The following is a 22,914-nucleotide window of genomic DNA, read 5'->3' as shown; positions in this document are numbered from 1 at the left end:
TCCTATAATAGTGAAACTATGAACTTTCTGCTCTTTCCTGGCAACACTTGCTTCCTCCCCCAACAACCATCCGGTAGTTTGCCGCGTATATGTGAAGAGCTTCATTGTTTGTAATGTCCCGCTTGGCTATACACGGCGATTTGCCGCGCCGGATTCTAGCAGGGAGATCCGGCTGCTTTTGCTCGCCGGATAAATGTCCGGCGACCGCCGCACATATGTGAAGAGCTTCATTGCTTGCAATGTCTTTCTACCCCGTCCGGCAATTCGCCGGAAATGGATCCGGCAAATCGCCGGATAATGTGAAAGGGACATTAAAGTTCATTTTTTTTCACGGTTTCAGCACCCTATAGCTACAAAACTATGCACTTCTGACCATAAGTTAGTATCAACTTTTTTCTTACTTTGATCTGAGGAATCTATTCCTAAAATATTTTGACAATTTTTTGTAACACCTTGTATTTAACTAATAGCTTTTCATTTATTCAACAACTGCAAGCGTGTTCTGTAGGAAATAATTTGTTCTCTTCATGAAATGAGAATATCAAAATGAAATTGGTTTAACAAAGTGTACATAGTCTTGCTTCACTAAACTAAATCAAATTAAGTAGGAAGACAAGAGTTTCTTGTCTGCTAATAACAAGTAATTTCTATTAAGTACTTAATACCAGACACACTAGAACTATTCGAGCCCTCTGTAACGTAAATATTAGTCACGATTCATTGAAGATCTCTCAAAACGGATTGTTTGCTCTTGCGTGACCAATAGTGAACAGTGATTATTCTTCTTCCATCAACCATTTGATAATGCACAGTACCGTGACAAAATAAAAAAAGCACGACTTTGGTTGGTATGCGAAAAACAGGTGTAAAAGCTTGTGTTTGTTTCATGGTCAGTTGAACTGAATATAGTCATTAGGACAATGTGAAGATCAGGTAATAGATAGTGAAGTACAAAATACGTAACATCTTGAATAATTTTGTATTCTCAATAATAAATATGCTGTTCTTGTTGCATTGTTTAACGAATTCGCTGTGTTTTTATTACATAATTGTCTAAATATAAATGATATACTACGCGTGTAAACCACTATTTGTCTTGATTACCAGCTATGTGTAGTGCATAGTATGAAAGATAGTCATCACTCTCCCTGCTCACTCTGCAAAAATTTAATGAATAACTTACAAATACTGCAGAACATCGAAAACTTAGAAAGTAAGCAATGTAGAATATCCCATTAAATGAACCAATAGTTCAGGCCGTAACTAGGGTTTTTGTCACCCGGTGTAAACAAGAAATTTGGCGCCCCCTTAATGTATGCATATCGCCTTTTAGGCGTTCATCAACCATGCGTTCTGCTTACTCCTCAATTCCCTAGTTGAGGGCCTACAATAGTTACAAGTAGCTTGTCCGTAATATTGTTAGAAGCATGTGTCATTATTAGGAGTACGAGCAGAGGCGCAGCCACGGGGGTCCACCGGGTGCAGACCCTTCAACAGGCCGTTAGCTAGCCCAAAACTGTATGGGGGGCCGGTAGAAGTTAGGGAGGCCCGATCCAACCATATTATAGTTCATTTGCAAGCCTGTCGAGAAAATTTTAGGGGGCTAGTAAAAATTTAGAGGTCCGGGCCCTCTAGACACCCTGGATATGAGCCTGCCCCTCAAAAAATTCCTAACTCAACATACATTTGTACACTTTCTCAATAAAATTACACTTGTTTAACAGGGAAATGATTGATGTAGAATGAAAATTTGATCTTACACTTCATCTGTACTCTTTCTCTTATAATGGCCCGCGATGACTCAGTGGTAGAGCGTTCATCTCTGGTGCTTGGGGTTCCTGGTTCGATTCCAGATTTCACCAAGTGAACTTTATGGTAGACAAACACTGTGCGCGTGGGTTTTCTCTCGGTCCTTCCGTTTCCTCCCACTTTCTTCATTCCACCATTTCATTCATTTCTCATCATCACTGTCTCCTTTAGCCTAGCCGGCATAACCGTGGTACGTAAAAGTAAATATTTCATTTTATTTCACTTCGGTATTTTTCTTACAAATACAATCTAGTTTTATCATTTTTCTCTGAAAACGTAAGTGAAAGTGTTTTAAAATTACTTATCGTCTTTTCGGACGCAGAATAACACCCGTTTAACACCACATAGACGTAGTGAGTGGCTTGTAGTATTGGAACCCCCCCACCCTCAAAGCTTGATAAAGACACAAACCCCTCCCAACATAAATTTCTGGGTGTGAGCCTGAGTATGCGTATGTATCACCGTTAGATAAACAAACAACAACCATATAAATCCGTTAGTTAATAGTCTATTTGTGCATAATTATACAGTACATAAATCAATGAAAGATATTTTGCAGCAACGAAAGACCTAACCTCAAACATGTGATTTCGTTTAATGTGATGTCATCTATCAACTGATATACTGTATGTAAATATTGACTTTGAACATTAATTTAGTTAAACACAAATTAAAGTTTGAGTTTATGAAAATTTGAGGGTGTTATCTCATTAACCATACATTAACCATTAACTTTCAACTTACTAGCGTCATAATGAAGAGTTTGATAAAGGCATACTTCAGTGCTGGAATGAGGAAAGGGGGAGGAAACGGGAGAACCCCGAGAAAACCCACGCACACGATGATTGTCCACCACAAAGTTCACAAGGACTCCATGCACTAGAAGTGAATGCTCTACCACTGAGCCATCGCGGGAAATTAACACCGAAAAATCGAAAGTTACGAGAATATCCCGTGGGAACGGGTTAGAATAGAATAATGAGTACTTGAAGAGGTCGTTAATTTTTATGTATTTAGGAAGTATTTTGACGAAACATGTTTATTGCATCAAAGAGACAAGTTCAGAATTGCCATAGTCAAGAAAGCATTCAACAGGAAAAGATCACTCTTAACTAGCAGGTTTAATATTGGACTAAGGAAGGTCAAGTGCTATATATGGAGTATTGAACTGTAGCTGTTGGTCAGAGACTTGGACGTTACGGAAGTTAGAGAAGATATATTTAGAAAGCTTCGAAATGTTGTGTTGGAGGAAGATAAGATAAAATGGACAAAGGGAGCAACAAACGAAGATGTTTTAAAACGAATAGGAGATAAGAGGTCACTTTTAGCCATCATCTTTGTAAGAAGGCGAATTGAATTGGACATATCTTGCTAAGAAATTGTCTTCTTCATACCATAGAAGGAAAGATGGAAGGAAAACGAGGAATAGGACGAAGAAGAACGCACTGATCGACGATTTGAAAAATAGAAGAAAGTATTGGGAGTTAAAAGAGGAAGCAGAAGATCGAGAAACGTTTGAGAAACATTTTCAGGCTCAAACCTAAATAAATAAATAAATAAAGGCCTGATTAGTCCCAGGACCTGGCAAAGGGCAAAATACTTATTATTATTATTATTATTATTATTATTATTATTATTATTATTATTATTATTATTATTATTATCATCATCTGTCAATTGGTCGGGTTTATGTCTCATACTTAGATTTTTTGTTGTTGTTAAACGCTAGTAGTGCAGCAGAATCTTCAAGATCTTTCGTATAGAACAGAAATTTGAAATTTTAACTACACTGCTCCACAAAACTTAAGCAACCCGAGAGAACATGGTAAAAGTGACGTGTGAGGCCCATTCAACACTGGTTAGTGGCATGCACATACACAGAGATACACAAGCAAGGCGAACACCCACTCTATCGCATAAGCAGCATCGTTGCAAGCGCGGTGAACAACTTATGCCATGAGGCGTACACCACAGCCCAGTAGTGTCCGAGGCTCCAAGCATTGAGTTAGTGGTTCTTGTCTGGGGTACACACCTTGCAATGGCTGGTAGACGACATTTGAGTGACTTTGACCGCGGGCGAATAATTGGGCGGTTGGAATTGGGCCGGTCGCAAGTGGAAGTGGCGCAGGACTTCAACGTGAACAAAAGTGTTATGTCAAGGCTGTGGAATCGCTTCCAAAATGGAGGTGAAGTCAGTAGACGTCATGGAGGAGGCCGTCCGAAGAAGACGTCGGCCGTCGAGGACCGATTTCTCACAATTTCTGTCAAACGTAACCGTCAAGCTTCATGCTCTCAACTGGCCAATGTGTTGTTTCAGGCTACAGGACAACGCGTGAGTCGTGAAACTGTTCGTCGGCTGCTCAATAGAGCAGGACTGTATGCAAGAAGGCCTGCGCTGTGTGTACCATTGAAACTGGAACACAAACGTGCGCGTTACACAGTGTCAGGAACATGTTGCATGAGGAGAACACCAGTGGGCGCGTGTCATGTTCTCCAATGAGTCGAGATTTAGCCTGTCGCCAGCTTCTGGTCGGACTTTAGTGTGGAGAGAACCAGGAGGACGCTATCACCCAAACTTCATTGCTAAACGGCCGTCCTATGCCGGTGGTTCCATTATGGTGTGGGGTGGAATTATGCTGAATGGGAAAACGGACCTCTATATTGTGCAACATGGCACTTTGACAGCACAACGGTACCGGGATGAAATTCTCAATACACATGTGTGCAGTTTCCGCGGAGCATTTGGCCCAGACTTCCTGTTCATGGATGACAATGCCCACCCACACCGTGCACATCTTGTGTCCGAGTATCTGGAGAGCGAAGACATTACGCGTATAGCATGGCTTGTATATTCGCCGGACTTGAATCCCATCGAGCATGTGTGGGATGCTCTTGAGCGTCGAATAGAGCAGCGCAATCCACCAGCACGCACTTTCCCTGACCTGCAAAGAGCTCTCCTCGAGGAGTGGCGCCATCTGCCGCAAGACTTGATAAACACTCTGATTTGCAGCATGGAAGCCAGATGTCGTGCCTGTATAGCTATTCGTGGCGATCACATGCCATATTGACTGCCTATGCCCTCGCACAATTCAGCTTCACCTGTTGAGGTATCGTTGTGCTGAACTTTTTGGTCACCCTGTACATCCTAACTGTATTGTTCGTCTTCACTTGTGTTGCATTGTGCATCTGGACCGCCTGTTTGTTCATTATACTTGGTCCAGTGATCGTGTCGTTTTATTTTCTGCCACTTTCTTCGAGTTGCTTAAGTTTTGTGGAGCAGTGTATTATAATATAATAAACTACGCACCCAGATTCCTGATCCATCAGGAAAGGTCTGATTTTATTATTATTATTATTATTATTATTATTATTTTAATATTGTCATATTTTGCACATACTGTCCCCTCAATTTCTAAATGTTTCATATTCATCATTGACATTACGTTATTCGCTAAAACACATTTGTGTGCGTTATTCTAACTTGTTGAGGATGTGTGGTGAAGCTCCTTAAAGAACGGAGCAATATTACAAACAACTGATTCATTCTATTTTAAATCTCATATTTTCAATAGTCACGATACTATGAAGCTCTAATACAAGACCCACTCCGTTCATTATTGCACACTTAATCTTAATTAGTGTATTCTCTGTTTGTTTACCATTTAAAATTCCTATGTAAATTTTTTTGTCTCCCTTCTCGGCCAAATGGTAAACGCACTTGTTCCATGCCTGAAACACCAGCTTCCATTTTCTATGTAGATGTTAACTTCGCGGTAATATCCCCTAATAATTGTTTTGAATCCAACATTAAATAGTAAGTTCTGTCTTATGCAGCCTCAATGCTGGAAAGGATGCCAATCAATCAATTAAGTTTCAACTTTTGATCATAAAAGCATGTAGTAGCACCATTAATGCCAACCTGCTCCTCTAAATATCTGTGAATGGTCAGAGCAGCAAGTTATTTGTGTTGTTTATATGGCGAAAGAGAACTTGTAGAAGTATCTGGACACTCTTTACTAGATTCGAAATTTTACATTGCAAATATCGAGGAAAATTACTAAAATTCCCACATTGTTGATAAGTATTGATAATGTGACGCAATAATATATGGATCAACCTTAAATTTCCTAGATTCCTTTAATATTTATAGTAGACAGTGATTTACAGTTGACCTTCTGATCACGAACTTAAACCGTTCCGTAACGCTGTTCACGAATTTTAATATTAATATTTTTTTCCCTTTGAAATTAATGTAAATACAATTAGTCTGATTAGTCCTGTCCATGAATATTCTCCAGGTTCTCCCGTTTCCTCCCACATTCTTATTCCACCAATAATTTATAATAATTCTTTCACTACTCATCTCTGACCTTTAGCCTAAAGAGTATAATCGTGGGACGTGAAACTAGGAATTTCATTTGATTTAGATTAGTCCGTTCTAGCCATAGAAACATTGAACTGCGCTTACATATGTTACATTTTTAAGGATTTCTCTGTGATGAAGAATATAGACTGGAAATAAAATTATTCTTTTAGAAGACAAATAAAGACGAATAATAAATTAAAATAAAACAGTATAAGATCTAAATAACACAAAAGTGTAAAAAAAGAACAAAGAGTGGTTTTTGAAAACAACCTCGAAAAAATGTTTATGGTAACAACACAATAACACTACTAACACCGTGTGATTGTAGGTGCATGCGTTTTTCTATACTCCGAAATATTATTCGTGAGCCATGGGTTCACTGTATGCTGAGCAGTATGGATCAAAGTGTAGTGAGGATTTAAACAGTCAAGGGCGTAATTATCCAGCAAGATTTTCTTGGAGGAGCTAACGACATTTTCAGGGCTACAGGACTTTTACATACTAAAAGCGAACCGAAAAATTTGTTTCAGAATATGAAAGCATTAATAACTCACCATGCATAGATTACACATATATTGTACTTTTATTATTATTATTATTATTATTATTATTATTATTATTATTATTATTATTATTATTATTATTATTATTATTATTATTATTATTATTATTATAAAAATTTAAAACTATCCCTAAAATCTTCAATTTAACATTTTGTATAGATTCATTGGATGTGTGTTATCCAGGTCTCTGTATATATACGAATCATCTGATTCCATTGATTATTAGAAGGTGTAAATTTCATTTCGAAATCGCATTTTTAGATAATTATTATTATAGTTTCTTACTTCCTATGGTCCCCCTAAAGTACTGAAAACGAAGTCACCCAGAGATCTGAACGATTTGTATGTTGACACATCGTTACAACATATAAACCAACAAAATATTAGGTAACGCAACTAGTTATTTAGGAAACATGTAATACGGAATTGCTTCAGGAACACCAAAACATTCATTTTTAAAAAAGCTTGATTATACTTTCAAACGAATACTAACGCTGAATAAACAGACAATACTTCGCCGCAAGCAAGGAAAATGTGTGCCAAAGGAACCACGAATGGAAGTAGAATGTGGTTTGTAACATTCAATTATTACATGGCTATATTTGATCAAGTTCTTTATTTTAAATTTAATGTAAAATCAACTTTCGGCCCGTTTTACCTTAAATTTAATTGTTGTAATAACGAGGAAACCTTTCAAAAACTAGAGTAGCTAGTGCAAGAAGACTAGGTTCACAGAGAAGCAAGTGGATAGCATGTCTTCCTGTTTTAAGCAATTTGCTCTCTTTGGACCAATTAGTTCGTGATTTTAAGGGTCATTCCGGACAGATATAACTAACCACTGCCTGAATTTGAGAAGGAAATTATGTAACCATTGACTACAAACAGAATATATTCCTTGTTAGTAACTTAATGCCAAAAAAAAAAAAAAAAAAAAAGGTTAAAAAGGAAACAAAGATAGACACGAAGGCGAACTCTCAAGGGACGTGGGTTACTACGACAGTTTTATACTCCAACTGCGAATCTCTTTTTTTAAAAATATAACCTAAAATCTACTTCTACTGTACATTATATTATTATTATTATTATTATTATTATTATTATTATTATTATTATTATTATTATTATTATTATTATTATTATTATTATTATTATTATTATTATTAAGGCTCGGCGTTTAAACATGAACCAGTTTATATGCACGTTCTTTGCTAAACTTTGGCTTAAATGTCATCGGACTAGGGAAATCACCAATCATCTTTAAGACTCTTAAAACTATAGATTCGACACCATTCTTCGTCACTTTCTAGATTTTATTTCTCAACCCTTCTAATCTGCCATGTAGATTGAAGTTGAACTTGGTCTTAAACTACATCGGGAGTCTCACTATTTACTTCAGCGACCCCAATAAGTATGAATTCGATACGAATATCGGTATCTTCCGATTATTTTTACGTCACACTCATTCCCACTTCCTTCGGTGCTAAGGATGTCTTTCCAGGTTGTAAGTACATGTGTATACCCACTTCGTTTTAAAAATGAGTTTACAAATCGAGTTTCATCTTCCTAACATGAGGAGCTCGTGAGATACTTTATTTTTTGTATAAATCTTAAATCACTTTTCCCCTTCGAACCACCTGTTCCTCTCTTACATATCTATCAATACATATCCCCATAAGGATTTTAAAATTCTAAATAGCCTATGGTCTCCTCAATACAGTTACTTGGAAGTATGCCAAGCAAGGGTTTGTATGATGGACAAACGAACATTTTTACATATAAGATAAACCATCTCTTCTACTTTGAAGTCTTCTGCCCGATTAGGATACACATCAAAAAATTTAAAGGCTACAGTCTCTTCCATTGATTGGTCTATTTGATGCAGTTATTTAGAAGTATGTCAAGAAAACGGTGTGGATTTGTACGTACATTGGACATACAAAAGAAAGAAAGAAAAAAGAACATTCGTAGTGTTATATTTGTATAGGCTATAACAGGACTTTACGTATAATAAAAGATTATGGGAGAAAGTCCAAAAATTCCATGTGCTAATTTTTCTGCCTACTGCCCTAGCAGTAGAGGTCTGTACGGGCCGGAATTTTTAGCCCGGGCCTGGTCCGTGAATTTATAATGTAAGGCCCGACCCAAGCCCGTGCAGACCTCTACCTTGTGCTATACTAATTTTTTACAAGTTATTTAAAAATGAAATACTATCGGAGTAACTAATATTCTGGCTGACTTAAGCCATTTCTTGAGGTAGATCCCTACTTCTGGAAAAGAAAAAAAATCACAAATCTTATAGTCGCCAATTCTGAAACGCTCTTTCTATATATATAAAAAATCAGGGAGTGTTTGTGTCTGATGAAGAGGACGTTAGGTCCTTGAAACTGTAACACATTGTAAGTATAGTTTTTAATATATTTCATTCTGCTCTGGTCAGAACTGTGTTTTATTTGTTACTCTACTTATCTAGAGCCATGAAGTTTGTTCAATATAAAAAATCGTTTTATAAATCCCAAATGGATGAAGCCAAATTTTAAATGCACATTAAGAAAATAAAAGAAGTATAAATATAACAAAGTTTGTCTAACCCAAAAACGCGCAACTAACCCATGCACAAAAAGAAAACTTCAGATTCTTTTTAAAGTAGTATACCAGTTGCAAGATCCAGCAAATTGTTCATTTCGCCGTTACACTTATGAATATACAAAAATATTTAAAAACACTTCGTACGGGACACGTAAGTTTGGCCCTCCACTGTACAACAGGTGTTGCGGTTGCCGATCGTTTTTTGTTTTCAATGTGTCATGTGGACCTTCCTGCTCTAATTAACACTGCTCTAATCAACTATACGGGGGCTACATAATAGTAACACAGACAACAAAAAAAAAAATCAATGTACTGTTACCGATAAACCGGTACGTTACAACCTAGCAGAATATTTTTACAATATACTGTATAAATGTTACATGTAGGAGTTCGATTAACATACATATTCCCATCAGGATATAACACATGAAAAATGAGTACAACGAATCGATCGTTTCATACGTCTTATACCTCTAATTACAACACTACAAACCATCATAATATATTTACAATTATGCGTACAATTCAACGGCATATAGAGACCTCCGACAGTCTTCCAAAGAATCCACCGCACACCGCCAATGGTGTGGAAGGCGCCGAATATCTGAGGTCTAACTCTGAGTGAAACTTTTGATTTGACCGGCTTACTGCTATGGCAATGTCTTCAAATGTTGGAAAGCGTGTTCCACCGAATTGCTCCTTCTGTATTGCTATGAGGTCTAAATCGCAAGATTATAGGTCTGGCAAATTTGGTGGATGCTCGAGTACTTCCCATCCCAATCGCAAAAGGAGATTCTGCATACGCGGTGTTACTGTGGCGTCATAATCCTGCCATCTACAGGGTTACATTTTTGGAGAGGGGAGAATGCTTCGAAGACTTCTTAGATACTTTCTGGACTTTACGCATAATTGCAATTGTACTTGTAATGTTTGTAATGTAATTCAAGGTAAAACAAGATTTAAACGAACGATTCGCTGTACTTTTTTCACTTGCTATTTGCATTTGTGTGTGTCAGAGCATTGCACTGAAAGATGAACACATGTTTTATCATAGTATAAAAAGTGCCAGAATCATAGGAAAGACAAAATAAGTTTAATCGAGCAATCCTGGAAACTTGTTTAGCATAAGCCTATAAAAAAAAATCCACTGGGGCCAAACTGATTTTCTATATTCAAAAACTACTTTATTATTTTTCAGAGAAACAAATAAATGAATGTTTTAGTTCATTGAACATCATTAATGAGTTCTAAAATTCTACAAAGCTGATATTTCGACTGCTTTCGAGTCGTCGGGTCTTTTCGAGTTGTCGTGTTTGTTCGGATCACCGAGTGTGTCTGAGTCTTCAGGTCTGTTCGGATCATGGGGTTTCTCTGGGTCTCCGTATTAGACAGGTTCTGAGAAGCAAGACCCAGACCAGAATGAACCGGACAAAAGTCTTGACCCAATTTGCTGGTGACTCATGACTCGTTTCATCATTGGTTTCAAGGGCGCCGATTTCTAACTTTGGGGAGTCCCATTCATAAAAAAATACATATAAAAAATTCATATTCATAAAAATACATGGGGTTCACATGAGCTGTGGGCCTCCCCGAGGATCGGCGTCCTTGACTGGTTTATGTATTTGTTGCAAAGTTTATAGTATGTCATTAGTTTACATATGCACTATTGGCACTTAATAATATTTGACTCGGAAATAGGACAAAAAGGCTCAGTGGCCATGATTGATTTTCCCAGTGGCGGTCGTTGGATTGTGGTTTCGGGTGTTGCAGTACGAACGATCGGAGACAGAAGATATAAAGTGGGCATATTGACTAATCAGCATAACTTTAGATGCAAATGCTGTGACATGTGAAATTAAATAATATTCTGTGTTTTAAAAAATGAACATTTTATCCAATTAATCACCTTTTTTAATTAGTAAGTTAATTCTCATCTCTTTGATTGGAGCAAATCTGCCTAATACATGCTGGTTGAACTCTGATATTCTTATTGTCAGATCTTTTTCTCTGGAAAACATAACTAATGGTGGTAACCTTTCTTGGGACATTCAATTCCTTGAAAGTGTCAATTCTTTTTGATGTGGAAAAAACTTTCCTTCTTTTGCTGACGCCATAGATATAGTTAATATTAATTTAAGAAGCTTTGTAGATTCACTAAATATTTTTTCTAGATTATTGCAAACAATTCATCTAGCAAACTCAGTCCCTGACAATGATCCGAATTCCTCTTCAGCGTAGGCTGAAGAGAGTTCGTAGCAGAGATCAGTGTTATAAAAAAAATGTACATTGAACACACTTTATTCACAGTCTTTCTAGGAAAATTTAAAATAAATTGTGGAAATGTATCTAGTGCAAACATTACTGCCATAAGATGTCCTATAAATTTAAACCGGATTTTTTTCCACCACGCTCCTGAATTGCCCTTTGCTTGTTTTGTCTAAGCCTTAATTGCAAGTTTTTCCTCAGTTGAAAGCTGGAAATTTTTTTTGTAAGTTATTTACAGAAGTCATGGCATACAATTCATTCAGAATTTGTAGGTTATTTACAGAATTAAAGCACACACAATAGAATTAAATCTAATAACTAAAACAGAGAAATACAAAAGAGGTACTGGTATATGGATTGCGAATGTCACATATTCATACATCAACACACACACATATATGCGTAAAAGAAAAAAAAAACTACATTCCAAATCATCCGTCTTCGTTGTTACGCAATGCACGATGAACACAATATACTTCCACATGAGGCGAAACAACGCTTATCAATGTCATACGTTCTGGAAAGCAAACCTTGAAACCCGCCAGATGTAGGGTCAGCATGTAAAAAGAGCCAAAAATCAAAGAACGTTAAAACAAACAGCATTGCCAGTTCTACACCCAGAAATGTTAGCTGGGAGGGGTCCAGAGTATTTGAGGGAGGTCCAATACGTCTACGTAATATCGAACCTATCTTATACTGCACCCGAAAAGACGATAAGTGATTCTTAATTATTTTCACCTATATTTTTTAGAAAAAATGATAGAACGATTATTTTTATAAGAAAAGAAAGAGTACATGATGAGGCGTAAAATAAAATATTTAGCCTAAATCAATCATTTCTCTTATGAACAAGTATAGTTTGTTAGGAAAGTCTACAAATGTTAGTCAAGTGTCGAAATTTTTGGGAGGTCCGGACCCGGTGGACCACCCTCGTGGCTACGCCCCTGAGCATTGCTAATTAGTCCCAAATTCAATGTGGCGTTCCCCATCATACCGTTTTACGTGGAAATTATCAAGAGTAGAAAATATACTTATTTCATAAAAGAAATACGTATATACTAAAATACTATCCACATCATCATCATCATAGGTATTCTGCCTTTATTGGCAGATCACTTGCCGCAGCTGAGAAGCTTCCATGCTCCACGGTCCTCCGCTAACCTTTGCGTCTTCGCGTATGATCTTTCTGTTTTAATATCATCCATTAATTGTAGTCTCCTTCGCCCCCTCCCTCTCTTTCCCGCCACCATACCCTCTAGCACGTCCCTCATGATACAATCTCTTCTTAGGCAATGTCCCAGTCTATTTTCGTCACCTTTACGTAATGTCCTATTTCCGAGTCAAATATTATTAAGTGCCTTTACGTAATACTATCCACAGAGGGGGGAATTCTATATATTGACTTATTAATATTTGGTTCACAAATTGCTATACAAGAAGCCTTCATTATCTATATAAGCTAAGAATTAACTTCTAACGGGGTCTACTTTCATTTGTTTTCTGCTCTACTACATATTTTTTTCTTATTTTGCAATTCTGCAATCAATTTTTTTTTAATTGTCATTATATTGATTTGCTTCAGTATAGTCCCGTAATTTAAAAATATGAATGCATAAAAACATATCCATTTGTTAATTGCTAGTGAAATCTTATGTGCGAAGAACCTTATCGTTCACTGGAAACAGTGCTGTGTTGCAGAAGCACTGCAAGGACCAGACCCTTTAACTTCTGAGATAGGGAAAAGGAGACTTAACATTTGCTCCAATTGCCGCGCTGCAGGAATCTGGTCGTTGTATGCTCGCTGCAACGCAATATAAATTAAAGTCTCTGTGGCGGATTATTTTTCACTTTTTAAAACGGATTAACGGAACGGACAGTTACAGAATTTTTAAAAAAAAGTTATTTTAAGTATATATGGGATTATTAGAAAGTATTTTTTTCTGTTCTTTACTACTATTGCTAATAATATTTTTTTCTTGAAATACTTTCGTCGTTGCGCAACGCTGCAACACTAACATTAGCCGCCACTGGATTTTCTCTTTATGGCGTCTCTCTGTTCCTTAATTTCGTAACTCCTTGCCTGACAAGAGTGATATTTTGACTGCCTCCCTCTCCCCGCAAGCACTGTTCTTGCTCAAGGACATGAATAAATCATGGGTGAATGAAATACATGCACTTTGTAATTCAAGAAGAAATTAATCATTTTCGGATTTGTATTTTGTACTAGGAAAATGTCTAGATTTACAGTTTAAAGTCACATTACTTCAGTTAAATACAAATAATTAAAATGGAAATGTAAGTCATTATCATCTGCGTAAACAAATCACTACCGCATTACTAAAATGTAAATCACTACCGCAATCCTCTTTAGTAAACTAATGTAAATAACGTAGTATAAAAATGTACCGGTACATACTTATTGCGCGTAAAAGGCCCATCATGTGACCTATATCCATGGTGATAGGGCGCTGTGAGGCGCCTGGAACTCGCCCATTTGTGTGTGTAGCTACTGATCCAAATTACTGAAGACCAAATGTTGTGCGCTATAAGGACAGGGGTTGGCCTCTGGTTATAAAAGGAATGTTATATGATATAAATTATATGATAAAAAGGTAGTGAAATAATAAAATGTGAGGAAATATTAATATCCTAACAGTAAACCATTTGTGCGCCACATTAATCCTAATAATGTCACGCTAATAGATGACGCTACTTGCACTATCGGGTGTTAAACTGTTCAGGCAATTTGCTGATTCAAAACTATTAGTATCATGTAAAAGACAGTTGGTTTGAAATTTAGTGTTTCGTTCAGTCGAGAATTGGACGTACAGATTAAGCTGGGATTCAAATCACATTAGCTCCCACCTAGAACCGAACACGAGTCACCGTCTTCGAAATCTCGTACACAATAGCCACGATAGAGGTCTCTATCGTTAATGAGTCTCAATTTAATGTCTAACAAATGTTCATTGTTGTATGGTTATATATTTTTTTTCGTTTAAAAAAAACAGAACCTTTCAAAATGCATCTTTTCTATTTCAGTTCTCTCCCAAGTTTGCAAGTCAAAATGTTTAATATCCGAGGAATAGTAGTTGAAGTGGACAAGTGACTACCTCTGAAATGAAAAAAAAAAAAAAAAAAAAAAAACAGTTTCTATAACGTGAATGTGAAAAAAGGAAGCTGGCGCTTGATAGATTGCTTCATGTGCTGTGAACGAAATGAGAGAGAAGGATGTTCGCAAGTTAAAACAAAATTATTTCACATTGTTGCTAGGCAATCAATGTCGCTGATGGCGCTGTTGCCAGTAGTTGAATGTTGAATTCTCTCATATATACAAAATAGTATTAATTTTGCTTTTTGGAGACCATGTTACAAATCACCTTGTCATATTATTACGATTATGGAATTATGCCTTGTTAAACGCTCTACCTTTGTCGTCAGAACTACTGACTTCATTGATGCATAGCGCTTGGCAAGAGTGTCTGCAACGCACCACATGTACTTTGCAACTTTGAGACGCTAGCTTTCCTTAACTGCACAATACTTGAATATCTAGTATCCGTAATAATAATTCTCAATCTATTTCTAAATTGGCTGCCTAATTTCCAGTTTTTCATCTACAGAAAAATGAATCTATAGGCATTATAGATCTGTAGTCTTTAATAATGGTAGCTATGTTAGGTAAGCGGTGCAAATACTAACATCGGATAAAACCTCAGAAAATACAATACATTATGACTGTTTCTTACTCTATTGGCAAAATTAGAAGTGTGCGTCTTATCATCACAATTGTTGTACATTGTATGACAAAAAGAACTGTTATGCATACAGTTTACATATGATGAATGAAATATACTATTTTTATGTCATTATGTAACACAATATAATAAAAATCGGAAAGTCACATACATCATTGTATCTCGCAAATTTACTGTATCAAACACGATGGTACGTTGATGTTTATAGTTATCTAGAAATCCAATTTTTCAAACGTACTATGGGGCAAACTGGCTAAGTGACGCTTACCTTTGATTCAAGAGGTCCTGATTCGATCCCATACCATATGAGTTTATGAAGAACAATATGTATCTGTGAGTTTTATCGGGATTCACTGTTTCCTCTTAGTTTCTCATTTCACAAATTATTTCGTTAAGTATTTAATTTCATTAATCCGTGTCCTTTAGCTTATAGGACATGCCCGCCAAACTTTAAATTAAAGATTGCTTTCCTTTTCTAATGCACTATATCTGCATATAGTACTAATTATGTTTTAGAAATCAAACTGACTTTTTAAAAATATATTGAGCTATATATTTTACACCGTACCTGCTGGTCTAGTAGCTAGTAAACATGCCTTTAATTCACGGGGCTCGGGGGTTCAGATCCACTTCAAGCTGTAGGTTCATGTCTCATATAGCCTCGGTGCTGGAAAGAGACGTTAAACTCCCCAACCAATTATTAATTATTCGTGATGAGAAATATAGAATTTCAAAAGTTAAATTTTACGGATCAGCGAAGAAATTTAAGGCGTTGATCACAAAACCTCAATGACAAGACAGGCATCACTCAAGCAGGCAACATTTTTAAGGAAGAAAGAGAGAGAGAAGTGAAGTTCCAGTAATGTTTTCATAACAAACAATCAGTCAACTCTTATCTTGTTCTATTGACCTACAAACACTGTTAACGACTACTATGTTTGAAGCATTGCACTTTATTTAACATACATATTGCAGTTGTACTTCCTAAGTAATTTCATTTTTCTTTTATATTTCGAAATAAGTCGTCGAAAATTAAGACAGTGAGCGACCTTGAAATGAAAATGGAAGCAAACTGACATCTGAGGTCGTTGACGCAAACCACATAAGGTCAAGAGGATGTGGTTTTTCTTTCATACAGACAGTTCTCGACGCATTGAATTGGAACGGTGAAAGGCAATTAAACACGCATTCACAAGCGTCAGGAAATAAGAAGAATTATAAATGAATCCATAATGTATACGCTATGACAAGAAACTGAAAGTAAATAACAGAGAAAGTAACTCACTTTCAAGCGCAATGGGAACAAGATTAGAGTACAGCATAGATAAATTATATTGATCAGGTGTTTAGCTTTTCTCGTTTTAATAATCCACATTTTACTTTCTTTCTTTATTTTATCTGACAGCAGTCACTCTGTCAAATAATAGTAATCGTGATGTATTATTATTCTATGGGATAATGACTACATAATAGGCAAAACCAATATTTAGAGAATTCATATTTGAAATACTAATTTATAGTTGTAAAGAATTGTAATACTACTTTACACTTTTTTAAAAAATAGAAAAATTCCAGCACGACCACAACCAAAAATTAACTTTTAACTCTCAAAAGCAGTTAAAATGGTTTGAATCGAATAAAAATGAAATCGTTGCGTTTACGTCCCACGGTTATGACGTGTTGGCTAAAGGAGACCGTGATTATGAGAAATGAAGGAAATGGTGGAGTGAAGAAAGTGTGAGGAAACGAGAGGACCCCGAGTAAAGCCAGGCACACTGTGTTTGTCCACAGCAAAGCATACTTGGCGCGAGCTGGGATCGAACCAGGGACCCTATGCACAAGAGGTGAACGCTCTACCACATTTTTTTTTTTTATTAAAAGTTAACTGATTCACCGAACGTGCCTCATTAACTTGCTTACCTACTTATTACTAGTTTCTACTGAATTTTACTCGCTTTTTTACTTGTTTAACTTGCTTTATCAGTAACCGAGAACGACAGGGACATGAATACCGAAACATCGAGGACAGTTAAAATTCCAAAGGCTCTCCCACTGGGAATAGAACCCGGTACTCCGTACACCAAAGGCGCACGTGCTAGACACTAGACCAGCATGGGGGCTACCACTGGGCCACCGCGGCGCCTTGAATCAAATTAGACGTAATACAAAGGATATTACGTATTTCGCTCCAAACATGTTTTGAGCCATAAGAAACTTGTGCAGGGGTATATGTGCAGGGGTGGATTTTGTAAGTGCCTGCTGAAGTGATTACCTTACACAGGTCTATCCTGTGCAATTAGGAAGAGCAATCGTTCAAGTCTGAGACCATGTCACCAACAGTTCTTTTATGCTCATTGCAGAATCACAGGAAAATAATTTCCAAGAATAAATATCCAGAAGTTTTACCATTGATTAGAAGTTAAGAGTGTTCCCATGAAGGTGTACGTAAATATTTTTAGTAGTTAATAAGGCTGACACATATCGCCACTAGCTGGCAATTGTATCATGGTAATAATAAACATTTTAATTCTTGATCTCATAATAAAGCCAATTGCAATTTATTGTTTCAAGGTCAAATGATGTCGTTACTCTTGGAGTGCTTTCTTAAATTTATATGCCTTTTTCTTTAGGCTAATTAAGACTGCCCTTTAAAAAATAAATAAATAAAAATAAATAAATAAATAAATTAGTCTTCTGCGATGTCAGTGGCTATTGCGAGTGTTTGTTATACAACTGGTTCCGGGTTCGATTTCCGGTGGAATCGTACTGAAATGTAGCATTATAATGGTTCAATTTCATCTTAAACTATAACGCAGCGTTTCATATAGCCTCAGTGCTGCAAAGAAAGTTCAATAAACAAACAAAATTTGAATTAAGTATCGTGCATATCAAATATATGTTACGGTCAACATTCAACAAGGAAAGAAATTCACCAAGAGGAAACTAAATATTATTGCATAGAAGTACAACAAGTGAAACCATTAAAAGAGTACACAGTTATACAATTACTGAGCCGGGTAGTATACGCGTTTGTGTTCAATTATTTCAATTATAGTCCTGATGTCAGGGGCGGATCCAGGACCGACTTCTGGGGGGGGGGCGGTGGGTTGTCATACTGCTACTTTTAAGGGCTCCAAACTTTGGGATGGGTTTCATCTATATATATAAAATAAGAAAGATTGCTTTTCTGGGGGGGGCGATCGCCCCCTGGATCCGCCCCTACCTGATGTAATTTATGATTGGTATAATGATTATTTTATGACGTTTGTCAGTGCGCCTGAATAAGGGTTCGTTTCCCACTGTAGTCAAGAATATTAGGTGTTGATCCACCAACAAATAGATATTTGAACTAACATTTAGAGAAAAGCAGAAATAGAAGACGATATTCCCACTATAAGTCAACTAACTTAAAAGTGTGAAGACGTTGATTGGTTGGTTTACAGTATAAAATTCCATTTCAACGCCGAGACTATATGAAGCGTAAACATACAGATTAACGTGAGAACCGAACATGAGCTTCCACCGGGAAACGAACCCAGGTCGCGCAGAAGGCATGTATGCTAGTATATAACTAGAAGGGACACAAAGCAACTTGTATTATATGTATTTGTGTTATACATATTTCTTTTGTTTTAATAGATACAGTGAGTATATATTAGGACGGCACCTTCAATAGTGCCAGGACAAATTTCCCTCATTCCTTATCTCCTTAACACAGAAATTTAGGTCATATACCTAGGAAAAGTGCTTTCAAATGTAAATAACAAAAATGCAAAACGTATGTCTATTCTGAAAAAAAAATGATAATTGAAAATACGGTAACGTATTTACGGAATACGGAATACATATTTACGGAGTACGTAAATACGGAATACGAAATGTTTTCAAAACACTAGAATTCCTCTCTGCAAACCAATCTCAAATACAGACAGAGCCGGATTTATTGCTTTTTTTTCGTTCCTAGACCTATTAGTGTTTGCTGCTTCTCAAACCGACATACAAAATTCTAACACAATAGAAGGGGGCATGGTGGCTCAGTGGTAGAAAGCTTACCTCTGGTGCGTAAGATCCCTGATTCAATTCCCGGTCAAGTAAGTTTGTGGTGAACATCGTGTCCGTGGGTTTTCTCGATATACTCCCTTTCTCATTCCACCAATTCTTCCATCATCATACACTTACCTTAATGATCCATCTCCCTTAGTTTAAAAAGCATAGTCGTGGTGTGTTAACTGAAAGATTTCAGATTTTTAACACAATAGAAAATGCTTAAAAGTAATAAATTTGTCTTGTGCATACCTTTGTTTCAGCATTTTTGTATAAATTTTAATGAATTTTGCTATGATAAGACGATATGAAGCACACATGCGGATGAACGCTGCTCGGGGACGCGTCCCGCACCAGTAGACCCTACAGAAGCCTAACAACTTTACGTGCTCGGGTTTACGCAATTGTCTACTGCAAGTATAACATTAAAATTCCACTCAATTTCAGCCACTAATGACAGAAGCCAACAGATCGTTAAAAGGCGTTTATCAACATTATTATTATTATTATTATTATTATTATTATTATTATTATTATTATTATTATTAATATAATTACTAAGGCCCGGATTTTTATGTAGTACAAAGTACCGAAATATGTACATAAATATGTAACAAAAATCAATGAAATATGTAAGAAATATGTTAAAAATATGAAAATATGTAAAAATATTTTTCCGTGTTTATTTTGTGTCTGCTATTTTCTTAGCTAATAAATATACTGTAACACATTTATGTAATAAAAGCTTAACAAGTGTAAATAACTTCCTACAGATACGTACAAATTTTCAGGAGAAACAAATGAAAATATGTAAGAAACTAAAAAATCACATTATTGAACATATGAAGAGGAAGCCATCATTGAAAACAAGAAACTGACTCAAAGCGTGCACACTAACAAACCGGTCGCGAAACTGAATCCTTTCCCCCTTTGTTTGAAGTAAAAAGTGGCGGAGTAGCCATCGAGTCATACAAAAGCGATTTTTTATTCGATTTAAGAAACAAGTGATAAAGCCTAGCCGCTCCAATCACTTCCCTCTCACCGGCACCCCCACCCCCACCCATAGAGGTTGCACATACAAAAAAGGTGGGAAAGCTAGCCAACTGTGTGCGTTTTAGTTTGTTTTGTCGGCACACATCCGAGTGGCGTCTGCTTGCAAAGGCGATAAGCACAAAAATCCTTATATTGTTTTTCTTCTTTATATATATATAAAAAAACTTTTTTTTTTAAGGATTGGAAGCAATAACTGACGACGTTTCTTTGCATATTGTAGAGGGTTTGTTTTAACCCAGCTTTCCCGCAATGCAAATCGGTTGAACAAAGTGAGAGAAAAAAATACAGATAATTAAATAAAGTACTTTTTGAGTTATTGTTCCATATATAGGCCTATTTTCATTTGCGTATTATTTAAAGAAAATTAGCGAAAAGGAGCAAGGAAACTGAATTTATGTAAAAGTATGTACAGTAGACGGTAAATATGTAACATACTTCCAAATGTGTAAAAATATGTAACGTGATTTTGGTTTATATGGCTCATTACTTTGTAATTTGCGAACATTTCATATTTTCACCAGCGTACATACAAAGGAAAAAATATGTAAAAACATAAAAATCCGGGCCTTAATAATTACCGGTATTATTAAATTTCTCCAATTTTTCGTCTTTCCTTTTAAGTTTTCACCCAACGTGCGCCCCCTAGCCTTGGCCTTAATGGGCCTAATGATAAATCCAGCCTTCAGTACAGAATATTGTGGACCCAAAGCATCGTTCAGAAGTTCTTTCCTACTTCAACAATATCTTCTGAATGAATTATTCAATTAAAACATAATGTTCTATGTTTTACAAAAAAAAAAAAAAAAACTTTTTTGCATAGTACTATGGAAAATGGTAATCAAATCGGCATTCAATTTCAAGCTATTGACACGAACAACGTGGAAGAGAAAGTAGTTTTGAATGTGTTGTACTATTGATGAAAAGACCAATTCTTTCTTACCTAGTTGTACACGAAGTAGCAACAGCTGCTGCAAGAGTTTGACGCAGCACAAGACACTTTCTGAAGATTAAGATATTGTCTTAATACCATGCTACACTTTCTCTTCTCAAACGAAAAACAACTTTACCTGTCAGTGATCATTTAGAAATTCAGTTCAAGATCAGGGCGACACGTGCAAGTAACCCCTTCCCCAATGCTTAAACATTTAACAAACGCGGAAGCACTTCCTCTTCGTCCCGCTGTTAGAAGTTCAACAACCGCAAATATAGGAATCTTCCCTTCGTCACCTTAACAATGAGTTTCCAACATTACAAGTATTTTCAATTGTGCTTACTTTCTCTACACACTGCGCATGCATCATGTTCTCTGCGATTTAGAGATTTATGGGTACTGAGAAAAAAAAAGTTTCTTTCAATAATACAGCTACGTCTGAATGTCTTTATTATCACAAGGATAAGATAAAATAAATGATCACATGGTTTTAGCAAAAGCGTAGAATCTCACATCACAAGACTAGTAGGGTTCAATGTCCATAAGTACACCCAAAGTTGTCTAGATTCCAAATGGGCTAGTGGTAAGCGTGAGTGTGCTTGTTCCACGTAAAATTGTTTGGTTAGAATAGAGTTTTGTATTCCTTTCAGCACCGAGGCTATATGAGCCAAGAACCTACAATTTTACATGGAATGCGAAAGACACCACGCCCGCTGGGAACTGAACCTGGATCTCCCGTGCCGAAGACACATACGCTAACCATATAGCCACGAGGGAACCTTCAGTGGTACAGAGAAAATTCTCGATATTATAAGTAAAATCTAAAACAGATAATCGAACTGGTAACCTGAAATCGCAGCAATGCTCTGATATTTGTTTCAGCTTCGAGTAAGTGTTTTCTGTTATCTTGTTGAAATAGTCGATTTAAGTTGTAAATTAGAATAGCTTTAGTGAACATTTAAAAGTTTCCATATCTCAAAGTAAAAAAAGTTTATTTGAAAATATCAAGAATCTTTAAGTTTATGGAACTTGGTATTTATATCAAAAAGATGTGGTGATTTGGCAATTTTAAGACTATTAGATTTATTCAGTACTTGGAAGTGGTTTTCCAAAAGTCGAAATCTTGTACTTGATAAGTGGGAGATTATACCTTTTGCCAAGTCCAGGAATATTAGAAGGACATAACATAGCCAATTTTCTTACATTTTAATGTTACAGAGGAATATGTGCCTATTAGATATTACTTATTAGATAGGGGAGATAATACGTTTTCTTCTCAGTGACAATAAACACAAGGGGAAAAGCAATACTTATTTGTGTGGTGTACTTCTGACCTGAATCTAACATTAAATGTTATGATGAATTGTTTTTCCGAATTATAATTAACTTCTCAAGATAGCTCGATTCTTCTGATTGGAGACTTCAACTTATCAGCGATAAATTTCAGTAAGTTTAACTTTGAAAACAGTTCATTTAAATGTAAAAATTTACATTATTTTATGACTTATTATGATTTACAATTATTAAATAATGTTGTTA

General features: G+C 36.2%; 1 protein-coding gene across 4 annotated transcripts in view; it reads right to left on the bottom strand.

The window, feature by feature from the left end:
* LOC145664519 (protein yellow-like) overlaps nt 1-22,914 on the bottom strand; it is a 172,135-nt gene that overhangs the window by 5,347 nt on the left and 143,874 nt on the right. The window contains exon 1 of one of the 4 annotated variants that reach the window (XM_081731260.1): nt 21,512-21,676. The exons of 2 other annotated variants lie outside the window; for them this stretch is intronic. The gene's annotated coding sequence lies outside the window, so the exon portion shown is untranslated. Of the gene's footprint in view, nt 1-21,384; nt 21,677-22,914 lie in introns of those variants that run through there. One more of the 4 variants, XM_081731259.1, reaches the window with a different exon arrangement.

The sequence above is a fragment of the Thermobia domestica genome, chromosome 11, assembly GCF_964235325.1.
Source record: "Thermobia domestica chromosome 11, izTheDome1.hap1.1, whole genome shotgun sequence".
NCBI lineage: Eukaryota > Metazoa > Arthropoda > Insecta > Zygentoma > Lepismatidae > Thermobia > Thermobia domestica.
The sequence above is the reverse complement of the archived record's forward strand: the minus strand, read 5'-3'. Positions and strand labels throughout refer to the sequence as shown.